The sequence below is a fragment of the Lissotriton helveticus genome, chromosome 11, assembly GCF_964261635.1.
Source record: "Lissotriton helveticus chromosome 11, aLisHel1.1, whole genome shotgun sequence".
NCBI lineage: Eukaryota > Metazoa > Chordata > Amphibia > Caudata > Salamandridae > Lissotriton > Lissotriton helveticus.
Window position 1 is genome coordinate 333,051,413 of NC_136072.1, and position 14,561 is coordinate 333,065,973.

Below are 14,561 nucleotides of genomic sequence, written 5' to 3' on the forward strand. Positions count from 1 at the left end.
GTGCGTGTGTGCATGGCAGTGGTGGTGTGCGTGTGTGCATGGCAGTGGTGGTATCTGTGTGTGCATGGCAGTGGTGGTGTACGTGTGCATGGAACCTACTTGCAATCAGACGTGTTGGTTGTCACCAGAATGCCTCGTTGGCATTGTATGATCACGTGCACTGTTACTCACTGTACATTGATACGGAGTTATGTTTGTATTTACAGGTATGTTTGCATACATGTTCTAAAATCAATCATGTTATAAAACTGTAAGTAAACCGTTTTCGTAGCTGTGCACTTTAAGCTGTGTTGGACGTCAGCCTTTTTAGCAGCGCCGCACGCCTCTCTGCAGACTCCCCCTGCATTCCAGAGAGGCGCGCGACGCGATCCGGTATGCCATGCAGCTGTGGACACAAGACATGGCCGCGCGCACAACGTTATCCTATGGGAAAACGCTGCGCGCGGCCAGGTCTTGTCTCCCTTCGGCGTTCTCAGACTGCTGAGACGCCCACTATAGTTCTCTGGCGAGAACGCGCTTTCAGCGCGTTACTAGCCGAGACCTAAAAATGGATAGGACCACCCCCAAAGGATGCCATCCTCACTTTACCCACGACGTCCACTTTCTCTTCAACAATAAACGACCTGGTGATTAATGAAGACCTCCGAAAGACACAACAAGTAAGCTTGCAAGAGGTGTTGGAACCGTTTTCAACTATCTTTTCGGATTTACCATGAAAGACCACCATAATAGAACAGCAGATTGAAACCAAACCTGGTTCCATCGTTAAACAACGACCCTACAGGATTCCAGCAGCAAAAAGAACAGCAGTGCAGAAAGAGATGTTATGCTTGGGCGTCATCAGACCCTCCCGAAGTGAGTGGTCCTCGCCAATAGTGATGGTGCCGAAGCCGGACGGCAGCACCCGGTTTTGTATGGATTTTCACGCACTGAACTCCATTTCCTCTTTTGACGCATATCCGATACCTCGGATTGACAAGTTAATAGAGAAACTAGGAGACGCCCAGTACATAAGCACCTTGGACTTGACCAAAGGATATTGTCAAGTACCCCTAAGAGAAGAGGACAGAAAAAAAACTGCCTTTGCAACACAGATGGGCTTTTTGAATTCACAGTTCTTCCATTCGGACTTCATGGAGCTCCTGCTATGTTCCAGCGCCTTATGAATGAGATATTGAGAGACCATCTGGCCTATAGTTCTGCATACCATGTCCTCGGACATGGGATGATCGAACCCCAGATAGAAAAAGTTAGGGCAATCTCAGACACCCCCTTCCCGACTAGCAAGAAAGAGATGAGGGCTTTTCTTGGCTGATTGGGTACTATTGACGATTTATACCAGCGTTTTCCAAGATAGCAGCCCCTCTCACAGAAACTTTGAAACAAGACTTCAAACCCCTTTCGTACAAAAGCCCCACCTTAGAGATGTGGAACGCTTTCAATTCTCTGAAAAGAGTTATCACTAGCAGTCCCGTGTTGTCCTCCCCCGATTTCTCCAAACCTTTTATCGTCCACACAGATGCCTATGATTATTGGGTGGGAGCGATGTTGTCGCAAATGTCCCCTGATGGTATAGAGCACCCCATCCTATATATCAGCAGAAAACTATTTCCCAGGGAAGTAAAGTATCCTACAATAGAAAAAGAGGGTCTCGCTATTAAGTGGGCTGTGGACAAACTAAGGTATTACCTCGAGGGCCACCCATTCACTCTTTACACGGACCATGCTCCCCTCCAGTGGAAGAGCCGTAACGCTTCACAGAATCCTAGAGTAATGAGGTTGTTCTTATCCCTGCCACCATTCTCATTTAAAGTATGTCATCGCAAAGGAACAGACAATGCTAGCGCAGACTTCCTTTCCCGTTTCCCTCTCCCCAATCGGGAGAATCCAGGGGGGGTGGTGTGTGACGGGGTGAAGCGGTCCGACTCCGAGGAGAGCATGAATACAAACTTCTCTGCTCTCTCTCTATGCAGCAAGGCGGGCCATGGACTAACTGAGGAAAGCGAACACTGTTACTTTAACTGGGCTGACTTTGGACCAGACTCCGCCCCCTTTGATGACGTGAACTGCCTGGAGGACAGAAAACAGGAAACCAACGAGGGACCGGTGTGTTCTACATCTGGAGGCGACGCAGTATCGAAGGAGAAGGAGGTGGATGAGGCGGTTCGAGGAGGAAGCCGAGGATGAGAGCAAGAACGGAGTGCAGAGAGAACTACAAAGCCAGGAGGCCAACGACAAGGCGAATCCCCGAGCCACACTTCAAGGGAAGTGTGGCTTAGTCAGGTACGGGCTCGCATCGCGGCGTGGGCGGGAAGGAAGGGGCCAAACCCACCTTGAATCACCCGTCACTCGTTCCTAGCACTCCCTCCCCTGAGCACTATTGACACTCGAGAGTCCATCTATTGAGCACCATGTGTTTCCCCACACCTTTACCCCTGCACTGTATATAGAACACCTAACTGAAAACGGGGGCTCTCTATTTCTTTTTTTGGGCGTTCCTGAATCCGCCATTCTGGAGTGGAGATGAGGGAGTCAAGACAGACTGAAACTTCGCAGTTCCCTGGAGAAGAAAGACCTTGAACTTGCCCTACCTTATTATAGAAGTACTATACGAAAGAAACAGGTGTTGAAAGCAATAAAACCTAGTCTCACCCCTACATGTGTTCCCATGGGTTTCCCTGAAAGGCCACAGTGTGCTAAGCCCTTGACACACAACTCTAAATTCAGTAGAACTTACTGTATTATAAGCTTGTATTATATGTACTTATGGTACCTTTAGTGGCTTTTCAAAAGAAAAAACAATGCAAGCTGGAATCCCACACGCTGCACACCAATGTGAGAAGTTTGCCTGGCATATGCTGTCCACTATTCTAGTGGGCACCTTGCACAAGGCCAAACGACCCTTATTGATGGTAGGTTTAAGACAACCTTTATAGAAAGCTATCCTAGTGGTAGCTGAGGAGAGCAGCATTCAGGCTAAGTCTTGAAGGAATGTAAAGCAGCTTGTTTTACCAGTCTTTAATCTCCTGAATGATCAAATGAAAGGAGCACCACACCAGGTATATATATATTTTTATTCTAAACACACCCCTCTAGTCTCTTTATGAGGCTAGAGGCAAAAGTACAATACAAGAACTTAAACAGCACACAATAAATTAGCACAGTATACGTTTTGCCCTGGGGGCCTCACAAACCACATACTAAGAAAGTGGTATAAGAACCACGTCGAGCATAGAGACAAGGCCTAGGGCCTGTAGAACCGCTGGGGCGACCAGGAACCACCCAAGGTAGGGAAGCAGGAGACCCACGAGGGACGCGAGCATTCTCTAAACACAGTCACGAATCACCGTTGACTTCTATGATGAAAGTTACAGTTAGATTTTTAAAGATTAAGGACACTTAGGAGTGGACTACGGTAGAACCCTTTCAGTACTGGACACTTCGAGAGTCAAGACCCATGGGAGCACCAAAGTACTAGTGTTACCTCACCCAGGGAAGCCGAGTGCATAGGTGTCTTTTTGTGTCTGGTTTCGTCGTCGTTTCCAATGGAGAGCTGCAAAGAAGTGCTGCAGGCGACCAGATGAAATGTGTCTGGATGGATCCAAGGGTGGATCAAACATCTGAAGAACCTGAAAGCAGAGGGGACAGAGTCTGGGTCACTAGCCAGTGACCAGGAAGGTGACAAGAAGATGCCAGCCGATGTCGGGTGATTTCAGGTATTGTAGGTGAAGCTTGACTCTTCAGCCACAAGGACCAGGAGGCGTCGACGACAACCAGGAGCTGGATTCCAGCTGTCCCACGTTGGATGTCGAGTGCTGCAGTGTCGGTGTCAGGCTCCACCTCTTGCTTCTTCGGGATTTTGCTGATTTGCCTATAGCTTCCCGCTCACGACGTCCCCAAGAGTCTGGAGAACATACACAGACTACTAGGATAGTCAGGCGAGGGAAGGAAAGGAAGGGGACGGCAGGGAAGGAGACCTGAAACGAGAAAAGCATACACTGAGTATATATCTGTAGCCTGCACTCATGAGTTACATCAACAAAAACACTCTACTTTTTCTCCCCATGTATTGTCCTCTTCCCTACCTGTAAAGAAAAGATTGAAGGCAGAAATCAGGGAGGAGGAATGAGGCGAGATCAGAGATTCATCAACAACAAAGGGAAAGGTACAAGGCAGATGTTGAGCTATTCCTAACTTTACCGTAAAACAGTTCCTGTTAGCATTCTCACAACATACCTATATATACATGAGTTCATACTTTGTAGATAGACAAATCCCTCTGAGTCTCCCTCAATTCGGCTCCCCTGTAGTTAGAACATAAAGAGAAACAACTAATGAAAACAATGAAAGGAAATGCACCAAGCCTGGGTTAATCGATTCTTAACCTAGGCTGCTTAAAGAACACAGTCATGAAATGTCTGGTGATCTAATGATCTAGAGTCCCCTCATCCGAAATCCCAGGGTAGGAGACAAGTAGACAAATGAATATGGCTGGAGCCCCAACCAGTCTTTCCTCCACTCACTTGATCACCACCTGAATAGTCTTAATACTCGATCAGCACGAGTCCTTCAAATACCCGGAGTGGTGTATTTGGTCTGGCTGTTCCCCGTAACAAAACGGCTGAATGTCTTCTCTGCCAAGCGGGCTTCCCCAGGGACACGTAGAGAGGACAAGACAGGCTCCGCCTCGCCTCCCACAAAGTACTTGAGCCCAAATCCGGCACGGGGATCACCGGAGAATAAACAACGAACAAGGATGCAACGCTTACCAGAAGTACAGCAAAGTACAAACCACAGTCTCCGGTTTCAGCAGAATTATCGGCGCCGCCTCATCTCCGATGTCTTGTTTTACATCCGGGTTTGCGTGCCTTACGTCTCGCACGTAACGTTCTCCCCGGGCATGCCGGGAACTGTAGCTTTACTGCGATTTGTATCCTCACCGATGCCGATCAGTGACCCAGGAATACTCGGATCCTGACAGTCGGTCTCAGGATTGGACCCAACAAGCCTTGGCAACAGCAACCCACGCAGAATGCAAAGATTGGCTTTGGTGCAGACCAGCAAGGTCTGAGGGACTCACCCTTTGGAGGGGATTCAGGGCACGTCTGGAGCAACCAGGAAAGCTCAAGGAACAAAGGATTTACCTTTGTGGGGACCCACCAGTCAACGGACGAGGGATCGCGAAGGAGCCTAGAGCAGAAATGGACAGGAACACTCGTGGAGTGTAGTCCCACAATATTCGGTGCAAAAGGTGCTCAGGGCTTGGACTACAAGTAGCCCAATGCATAACTTCGGGAAAGCTTGGGAAGTTGATGCACTTGCAAATGTGTACGGTGTCCAGGAGTTCCGGTCCCACGTCTCTTGTGATGGCTACAGGTCTCAGCTTTGATGGGGACTTGTGTCAGCCTCGGAGATGTCTGGAGGTCCGTGTCCTGTGTCGCAGATTCTTCGGGATCCGGCGGGAGCCTCGAAAATGCAAACCGGCAAGATGCTTCTTTGGTGCCTGTTTGAACAGGGGAATCACTCCTTGACCCCAAGGGAGATTTCTTCCGCCTTCCAGTCGATATGGAATGTCGAAGGTCCAAGATTTATGTTTCAGAGTTTCATCCCGGGTAATCTAAAGTCCTAGGGACTGGGTTCCTATACTTATACCAAGTTTAGGGGTTGGACTAACTCTATGGGAGGACCTGGGGAGAGGGTGTTTACACCCCTTCCCTTTTGTCCAGTTTAACGTCAGAGCTGGGGCTGAGTGCCCCAGCAACCGGTTTGAACTGGGGTATGCACAGGCAGTGTCTGAAAAAGCATTCAGTGAATGCACCCACCCTGCACACCTAACACGACATGTTTTGATAAAGCCATTCCAAAGTTACCATTAACCGCGAGGATTATAATGCACTTAAGAGTATATGGTATGGCTATATCACAGAACAGCTATAGGGATTCCGAAAGCTGCAGAGGGGCTCAGCTAATGCTAGGGCACCCTCTCACACAAAACCAAGCACTCTGCCTTCAGGATTGTCAAAGCCTGCCATAGGAGTGACTTATAGGTTTATATGTGTCTGTTTTAAAAGGTAGATATAGGTATACTATATCTTAGTAAGGGGTACTTACACCAACTTGCCCAGGCTTTAGGAGCAGACCTGTGGTGCCATTTTGGAAGGCTTCCCAGGGGTGGCATAATACATGCTTCAACCCCTGGTAGGCCTCTGGGGTACCTATGCCCTTGGTACCTAAGGTACCATATACTAGGGACTCACAAGGGTTACCCAGTAACCAATCTAGAGTGTACCTGTCAACGATTCCTTCCCCCCTAGGACAAATCGCCGTTTCCAGCGCGCCGCAAGCGGCGCGGACTACAGTTCCCAGAAGGCCTAGCGAGCCACGATTATGCAACGCTGGAATTCACGGTTGCATAACGAGGAAGGACCGCCAACTTAGGCGAAAACGGCATGGACGCTGCGTCGGATATTCGGAATCCATACACCGACGTGACCTGCAGCAGAGCGCTCCTTGTCGAACTTAGACGGAGCACCCGCTCTCTGCCCCGTGTCTCTGCTCCCTTCCTAGTAGCGGGCTTATCAGCTGTGGTGCGCATTCAGACTCGGACGAGTCAGCGCGGCTCTGACCAGGGTCCCGGTAGAGGCTGGTGGGAGCGCACGCTCCCAGCCCTGTTACTTTTGTTTGTTCGTTTCCCCACGCCGGAGCAGCGGAGGCTGGTGCGAGCCGAAGCTCCCAGCCCCCGTACTTTTGATTGGTCTTGATTCCGCGTTGAGACGCACACTGGGAGGTGTTTGCAGCGTCTCCGTGAGGAGAGCGGAAGAGGTAGGAGGTCCGATTGAGCGGCTGCTCTCGACCCCCACTCTTCCACCTTGTTGGCTGAGAGTTGCAGTGCCAGGGTACTGAGACGCACACCAGGAGGTGTTTGCCGCGTCGCGGTGCAACGGGCATTGCGGAGGGACCAGGTCTAGGAACAGGTAGAGCGGCTGCTCCCTGTACCCTCATATGAACCAGTGGTAGAGAACCCGACTGGGTGACTCCCACGTCCCTCAAGACCCCTGCCTTGTCACAAAAACTAGTCAACCCTTCACAGCTGTCGAACGGCATTGTCGGCCGCTATTTAGCACAGTGCCCTCCGTTGGGGTACATCGGGACCGGTGTACATGCGGAGGACGGTGTGAACCTCCAGAAGCTGTGATTGAGTATCGTATAAAGACTGGAGTTTTCCTATAACTTTTGTTGTGCTATTTGCTTTCCTTTGAGCAATACCTCACCATTAAATCCTTTGCATTTATCCGGTTGTCTTGTGTTCTGTGGGTGTCTGTCCCCGATCCCGGGAACGCCAGGTCGTTACAGTACCTAATGTACATGCAATCAATTTAGAGAGGAAGCAGCTAGGCTGGGGTCCTGGTTAGCAGGGCCACAGCCAGACTAAAGTCAATAAATCAGTGAAACACAGCAAAAAGTGGGGGTAACCATAGTAAGCAGATCCTACTCTCCTACAATCCTCAAACCAACATTAGAGTTCCAGCTGAACCGATGCACCTCTTTGTTTTTTAACTCCTGAAAAGATTCAGCTGAGGGGTTGGTCTGGGGTGGGATATTCCCCAGAACTACCACATAAGTGGTCTCCTCTGTGGGCAGGTTGAGCATGGCCTCAATTTTCAATGGAGGGGAAGGAACTGGAGCACAACAATTGCTCCCTCCTTGGGGGCAACCTGAATCTGTGGGATAAAGGCGGCATCCCCGGAGCACCTGGAGAGCTTGGAGGCACTTGCTGATTTACCTGGATTCTCATGGTGCATGCTGGGCCTACATGCTGAAGCAGAAACAGAGGGGTAACCAGCTTGAGTGAAAGATGCTGCCCGTCTGCTTAACCCTCCTGGTGGTTATGCAATCCAGAATTTCTGAGACTCGGGATTCAATATGAGTTAACCTAGACATAATTGGATCAAGCTCATCATTTAAAACCACCTTAAACTCGATACTACTACCTTAATTGAGGAGTCACCCCCCAGGAGGCAAGATAGTTGGAGATCAGTTTGAGTATCCACATTGACTAAGGGGCTCTTCTAACTGTAAGCTGTTCCCTTTCTCTTCTGCTTGCACCTTGGGCTAACAATAGGGCATAAGGGTTTTGGTACCTGGTACCTGGTCTCAGGACACGGACTGCTCTTTAATAGCTCCAGTCACAGGTGATATGAGTTGTAGGGCTCCTCTTCGCCCTGTTGAGTGCTGAGACAGGTAGTGCCTCCAAATGTCAAGAAACCGGCCCCCATGCTGCATGACTCGGATTGCGCTTTAATAGCACCATGAACAGGCGATACGAGTTGCAGGGCTCCTCCTGTCCCTGCTAAGTGCTGGGACAGGTAGTCCTTTCAAAATTTCAAGAACACTGCCCCCATGCCGCAGGACTCAGACTGCGCTTTATTAGTGCCAGGCACATATGATGCAAGTTGCAGGACTCCCCCTCACCCTTTTGAGTGCTGGGACAGGTAGTCCCTCCAAAATGTCAAGAACACGGCCTCCCAAGTCTGTCAAGAAATACCTGTGCCAACAGTAAAGGAAAGAAGGCACCAGGCCCAGATGGAATTCCTCTGGATTTGTTTAAGGAAGACCCAGCATTCTGGTCCCCGGTACTTACCGGTGTATTTAATTCAGTTTGCAGTGAGGGTGTTCCAAAATCCTGGCGCACATCTATGATAGGGCCTGTTTTCAAAAAAGGTGATGTGCACGATCCCAGATGTTATCGCCCAATATCTCTCTTTGGACTCCTCTGCCAAAGTAATTGGGAGAGTTGTGCTAGACCGCCTCCTGGACTGGATAAATGCTAACCATATCTTAGCTCCAACCTAGTACAGGTTTAGGAAGGGTCTAGGTACGATGGAACAGTGCCTTAATCTGCACCTCATCCTGGCTAAATATAAATATGCGAAGGGCACCTCTACTCATCTAGCATTTATGGATTTGACCAGCGCTTTCGACTATGTCTCACTCTCTAAGCTGTGGGACATTTTAGTAAATATGGGTGTCGATGCGGGCCTGGTCTCCTTTCTGAGGCTTCTCCATCATGATCTTTCTGCCTCAGTGAGGTATGGTAATGATGGTGAATGCTCAGAACAGTTTAGGATTAAGCGTGGGGTACGCCAAGGATGTGTTCTTGCCCCAATCATATTTCTCCTTTATACTAACGATTTGGAGAAAACTCCAGTTACGGTTGGGGCTGAGGTGCCACAAGTTGAGAAAAAAGCTGTGCCAGCACTTCTTTATGTGGATGATGCAGTCCTTATGGCAAGGACTGCGATTGACCTAAAAAACTAATTTCCTGCTATGCCAACTTTATGAAGGACTTGGGTCTGGAGCCAAACTATAAGAAAACTTTTGTCATGATTTGTGGCCCCAAAAGTCCTGTAGCCTGAATATAGAGGGTAAAAAGCTGGAAAGGGTTAGTTCCTTCCCGTACTTAGGCCTGGATTTTGATGTACATGGCATACCTGCATAAGTAATAGAATAATAAGATTAACACGCGCAATTGGCACTACTTGTTCACTTGCTATGTCCATAGGTAGAAAGCCCATAGTCCCAATTTTAGAGATTAGATTTAGAAAGGAGAATAGATTTTGCTGTAGAGTTTTAGGAGTGCCCCCTTCCTCGCCGCATTTTCCACTCCATTTGGAGGTAGGTCTCCAGTATGACCAAGATACCATAAATGTTGCACCTCTAGCTACCTGGTGTTCTATCTGGACAAATGAAGAGGCTGATTTTAATCGAGCAATTATTAGAGACTGTTTAAGCTGTACTTGTGGTTTTTGTATCCCCTGGCTCCAATACAATTTAACCGGCCTTACGGAACTTGGTTACTCCTCTTTGTTTGAGCTCCCAGATCTAATCGGCAAAGGGGATCGACAGAGGGTTTTGGTGGGCTTTCAAAAACATAAAGAATCATCTAGGGAACTGTCCGAAGTAGCCAAACCCACTGTCAGGGATTATTGCCTTATACAAGAACCTCCATATACTGCTCGGTATTTACTATATGTAAATAATGTGCACAAAAGGAATTTGTTGACTAGATTCAGGACGGAGTCGTTTCGGTGGTTGGTATGCTTTCCCTTGGGTCAGTATTCTTCGGAATCTATTACTATCTGCCCTTGTGATGAACATTCGAGTCAAACCATTTTACATTTTGTCTTTTTTTTGTGTCAAATCTGTTTTTAATATTATTCTAGAGTTTTTTTAGTTTTTTTTTAGTTTTATATAGCGCAAACTAAACCCGAGACATCGGGTATCAGAGCGCTTTACATGGCACCAGTTTAATTTTTACGCTTTACATTACAAACAACACTCATTAAAGCTCGATGGCAGATGCACGACTTTCGTAGGTACATTAGCACATTGTCATATTATGGTACAAGTATTCAAGCTTTGTAATGAATAATACATAAGATGTTCGTCCAAAGTGGTCTGAACTGTAGTTCGCCTGCCTGGATGCAGACTCCGAGGCTATACAAAGAGCCGAAGTGCTGGCCACTCAATGGTCTGTTCAGTTTAGGGCTGACCCTTCATCTTGAGCTTGTAAACAGATGGTATATATATGAAACAAAAAACATTAACTGTGGCAGCAGAAACCTCACGAACACTTCGACTCCCTTTCTTCCCCCCCCCTTTTCCCTCCTCCCCGGTCTTGAGCTTGTAAACAGATGGTATATATATGAAACAAAAAACATTAACTGTGGCAGCAGAAAACTCACGAAGACTTTGACTCCCTTTCTTCCCCCCCTTTTCCCTCCTCCCCAGTCCCAACCCTCTGCCCCCTCCCGCTATTGCGTGCACTCCTCATCTATGACTACACTGGCATGGCTGTCTTTGTGTCTTAGAGGAGCAGGAGTTAAACATATCAGACTATCTCGGCAGGAGATCGGCCTGTGGCATGCACCCACCATCACGTGTGAGTCCCATCCCCTCCCCATCTCCTGTGCCTCTCTCCCTGTCTGTTTGTTGTAATGTACCGAGCATGCGCTCCCAATGTGCCGCTATGGGTTCCTTCCGGAGCCCTATCTTTTCCTCTCTGCGTATGGCAGTCCACTCTGCCCTGGCCCAAGCCTGAAATGAGGAGTTCCATGCTCGCGCACATGGCGGGTCATGCGCCTTCCACCTCCTTGTGAGAAGGTGCTTTGCTACCACCAGCCCCAGGTCTAGAAAGCGGGATGTCACCTTATCTTTGGGGGATCTCTTGAAATGGTGTAGGATGTGCTCGGGCCAGTCAAAGGGTATGGTTCGATCCGTGCAACTCCGTAGCAGCTCGCTAACTGTTTGCCAGTAGGTACCAAGCCCAGGACAGCTCCAAAGCATGTGTAGGAATCCCGCACCCTGCTCACTACACCTGGGGCAGAGTGCATCATCACAGAAAAAGTACTTGTTGATCAACTCGGGCGTGAGGTAAGCCCTATAGACAATGAAAAGCTGAATCAGGCGAAACTGTATGTTTCTGGGGACTCGGACCAGACTTTTAAGTACCTTTTCCCATTCCTTATCTGTTAGTGACTGCCCCAGATCCAGCTACCACTTGCCTCTAAGGGGGTCCAAACTAATTTCCACGTGCTCCCGCAATGACGCCGCAAACCAGCGGACCAAATGTCTGCCTCTCCCCATGACGTGGAGATACTGCATGGTTAAATGCTGCCGGGGCTCTGTAGCTACATCTCCCCATCTGGCAGTCAGCTGCGCAATCAGAGATCGGTGCATCAAGAACCCCCCGGGAGGAAGCCCCTCCTCAGTTACCAATGTCTCATTTGCCGTGAGCTCCCCTTCCCTGTATAGATCAACGGCAATGTCGGCCTCCCGCCACTCCGCAAGCATGGAGGATGTGAGCTCCCCCTTGCCACTAGGCGAGCCCTCCAAGGGTAAAGCAGGTGCATAAGGGACCGTGTCGCGGGTAAGGTATAAGACTCTTCTGTAGCACTTGTATGCCACCTCCAAGAGGAGCGCGCCCGGGTGCACGGTCTTTGCCATGAGGTGGAAAAGTTTGGTGATACGCTCTAGGGAGAATGGCGGTACAAAAGGGGGTGGTGATGGACGGAGCATCTGAACCAATCAAACACTCACACCCAGTCAAAAGATCTGAGTTTAATCCATCACCGTTCTTTAGCTCACTCTGCCACCCCAGTTCAGACATGGCTATATGCAAATCAGTCTGACCCTGTGCCTCATTGGAACAGTACAGCCCGAACTGCCAAGCCATGCCTTCCCTGGACCGGAAACAAGCTTCAGAGGACTGGTTTCTGGCATTACAGCCATCTTCAGCCCGGCTTGCTTGAATCCAGTGGCAAAGTGAGCAAGGTGAGTCTGAACTGGGGTGGCAGAGTGGGCTAAAGAACGGTGATGGATTAAACCCAGATCTATTGACTGGGTGTGAGTGTTTGATTGGTTCGGATGCTCCGTCCATCACCACCCCCTTTTGTACCACTAGGGAGAATGGCGGCATTGCCGTGGCTGTATCATCTCTACCTCTATCTGCCAGCCAACGAGCAACCCACTGTAGCTGCGCGGCTAGATAGTAGTGCTCAAAACAGGGAGCAGCCAAGCCCCCCCGGTCCGTCGGCAGTAATAACTTCACCAGCGCCAGTCTATGCCTAGAGGTGCCCCAGATAAAGTCCTGCAGTATCTTATTGAGCATAGTAAAAAAGAAGCTGGGATGAATAACGGCAAGTTGACAAAGTAGTGCAGGAGGCGGGGAAGCATGACCATTTTAGCAAGTGCCACTCTGCCCGTGGTTGTCAGTGGGAGTGTGTTCCAGAAGCTTATCTGCGACCTAATCATTGCAACCGCCCTCCCAAGATTCTGGTCGAACAAGTCGGCTGGGCTACGATATATCTGTATCCCCAAATACCGGAAGGTGTCCTCTTTCCATTGGACCCGCGTACCCTCGAGGCGAAATCCCGGGTCTCCGGTTCCTTCCCTGAAAGCATAAAGGCAGGATTTACCCGCGTTCACTCGGAGCCCCGAGACGGCAGCAAATGTGCGCAGCAGCTGTGCCAGCTGTGTGGGTATGCGTCCCACATCCCGCACGAACACCAGCAGGTCATTAGCATAGAGCGATACCTGATGGACTGCGTCTCCCATTGGGATACCATCGCCAAGGGTCTTTCGTATAGCTACGGCCAGGGGCTCGATTGCTAGCGCGAACAGTAGCGGGGACAGAGGGTACAACTGCCGGGTGCCTTGGCCCACCGCCACTGCTTCTGAAATGTAAGGGCCCAATCGCACCCGAACTACGGGGTTCCTGTATAGTAAGCCAACCATGTGGCAGAATCCTGTGTCTAACCCGTATCTCATCAACACCGCTGATAAATAGCCCCATTCTAGGCAGTCAAACTGTGGAAAAGTAAATTTTGCCATGTTCTATGTCCCTACGTGTTCCCCATCTTATGTTATATGTGCATGATCAGTATGCATATGTATTCCCTTATGATCGATTAAAGACGCAAGTGCAGTTGTGTCCAACTCTGGTATGCCAGTTTCCAGTTCTCGTGAAAGCTACGAGTATTAAGCTTATGTAAAGTTATGTTGCCACGTTTCACAGTGTGCACGTTAATTCAGTAAAAGTCCCCGTTTCTAGCCTCAAAAGGGCCCGGACTCAGATTCAGCTCCTGTCTCCTGAACCCTCTCCGAGGAGCGATACAGCCCCCACCTGTATCCCTGACCCTTCACTTACTTTCATGCCTCGCAGTGCCCGGCTCGGCCTGGCTCTGCCTCCGAGTCTGCCAAGAGTATGTTATGATTCTAGTTATCAGTCCAGCCCTCCTTCTCTGCATTCCTAAGCTACTGAATCGCATCAATAGTTTCCGTCATGGTCTAGCCTTTATGTCTCCATGTAAGAGAAATACTGTATTAATGTTCATAGAATATTCCTCACACAGCCTTTGCCCTGATAACTTCTGGATTCTATCAACATGTTCTCTAAACAACAGATACTAGATATGCCTGGGTACATGTCGCTCTGACACTCCAGACTTTCGTCTCCTCTTCTAGCACAGAAGTCATAGCCCCCAGTTCCTCCTAGTAACACGTCATTGCCAGCTTGCGCGCACCACCAGGTCAGAGGTCCCGGCTCCTTAGGTAGCCCCCTCCATGTTTCCACCCCATTTATGACATATTCTGTTACGTTTACATCACATGTCAATGTACACGCCTCTTGTTACACCCACTTCAGCCTTATCTTTCGCGACTGCTACGAACTCCGCCCACTGCTACGCCTACTGTATTAACTGTAATGCAATTGTTCTAGTATATATATACTTGTGCACTGTTATTAAAAGTTACCATTCCTTTGTCCCTGCCCCCGGCAGCTGCCATCCTATTCCCGTGCAGGTTGTCCTGTTGCTGTCCTTTATGCTGTATTAAAACCTGCAAACTCAAGATACCTCGAATCTTGACTCTTATTTATTGAGCTATCTGTTATTGTATATCTAGTCAAAAATAGAACAGGTATTTAATTATTTATTTACCACATAATGGCGCCCGAACAGGGACTTGCCCTTTCCCCACGCGCCGGAGAAGCCACGCAA

The 14,561-nt window shown here is 49.1% G+C and overlaps 1 long non-coding RNA gene across 1 annotated transcript in view; it reads right to left on the reverse strand.

Moving 5' to 3' along the window:
* Nucleotides 1-3,120: 3,120 nt before the first annotated feature.
* The window catches only part of LOC144791074 (uncharacterized), a 354,686-nt gene continuing 343,245 nt past the window's right edge, over nucleotides 3,121-14,561 (reverse strand). Inside the window, exon 4 of the long non-coding RNA XR_013602292.1 lies at nucleotides 3,121-3,977. This is a non-coding gene — a long non-coding RNA (uncharacterized LOC144791074). The remainder of the gene's footprint in view (nucleotides 3,978-14,561) is intronic.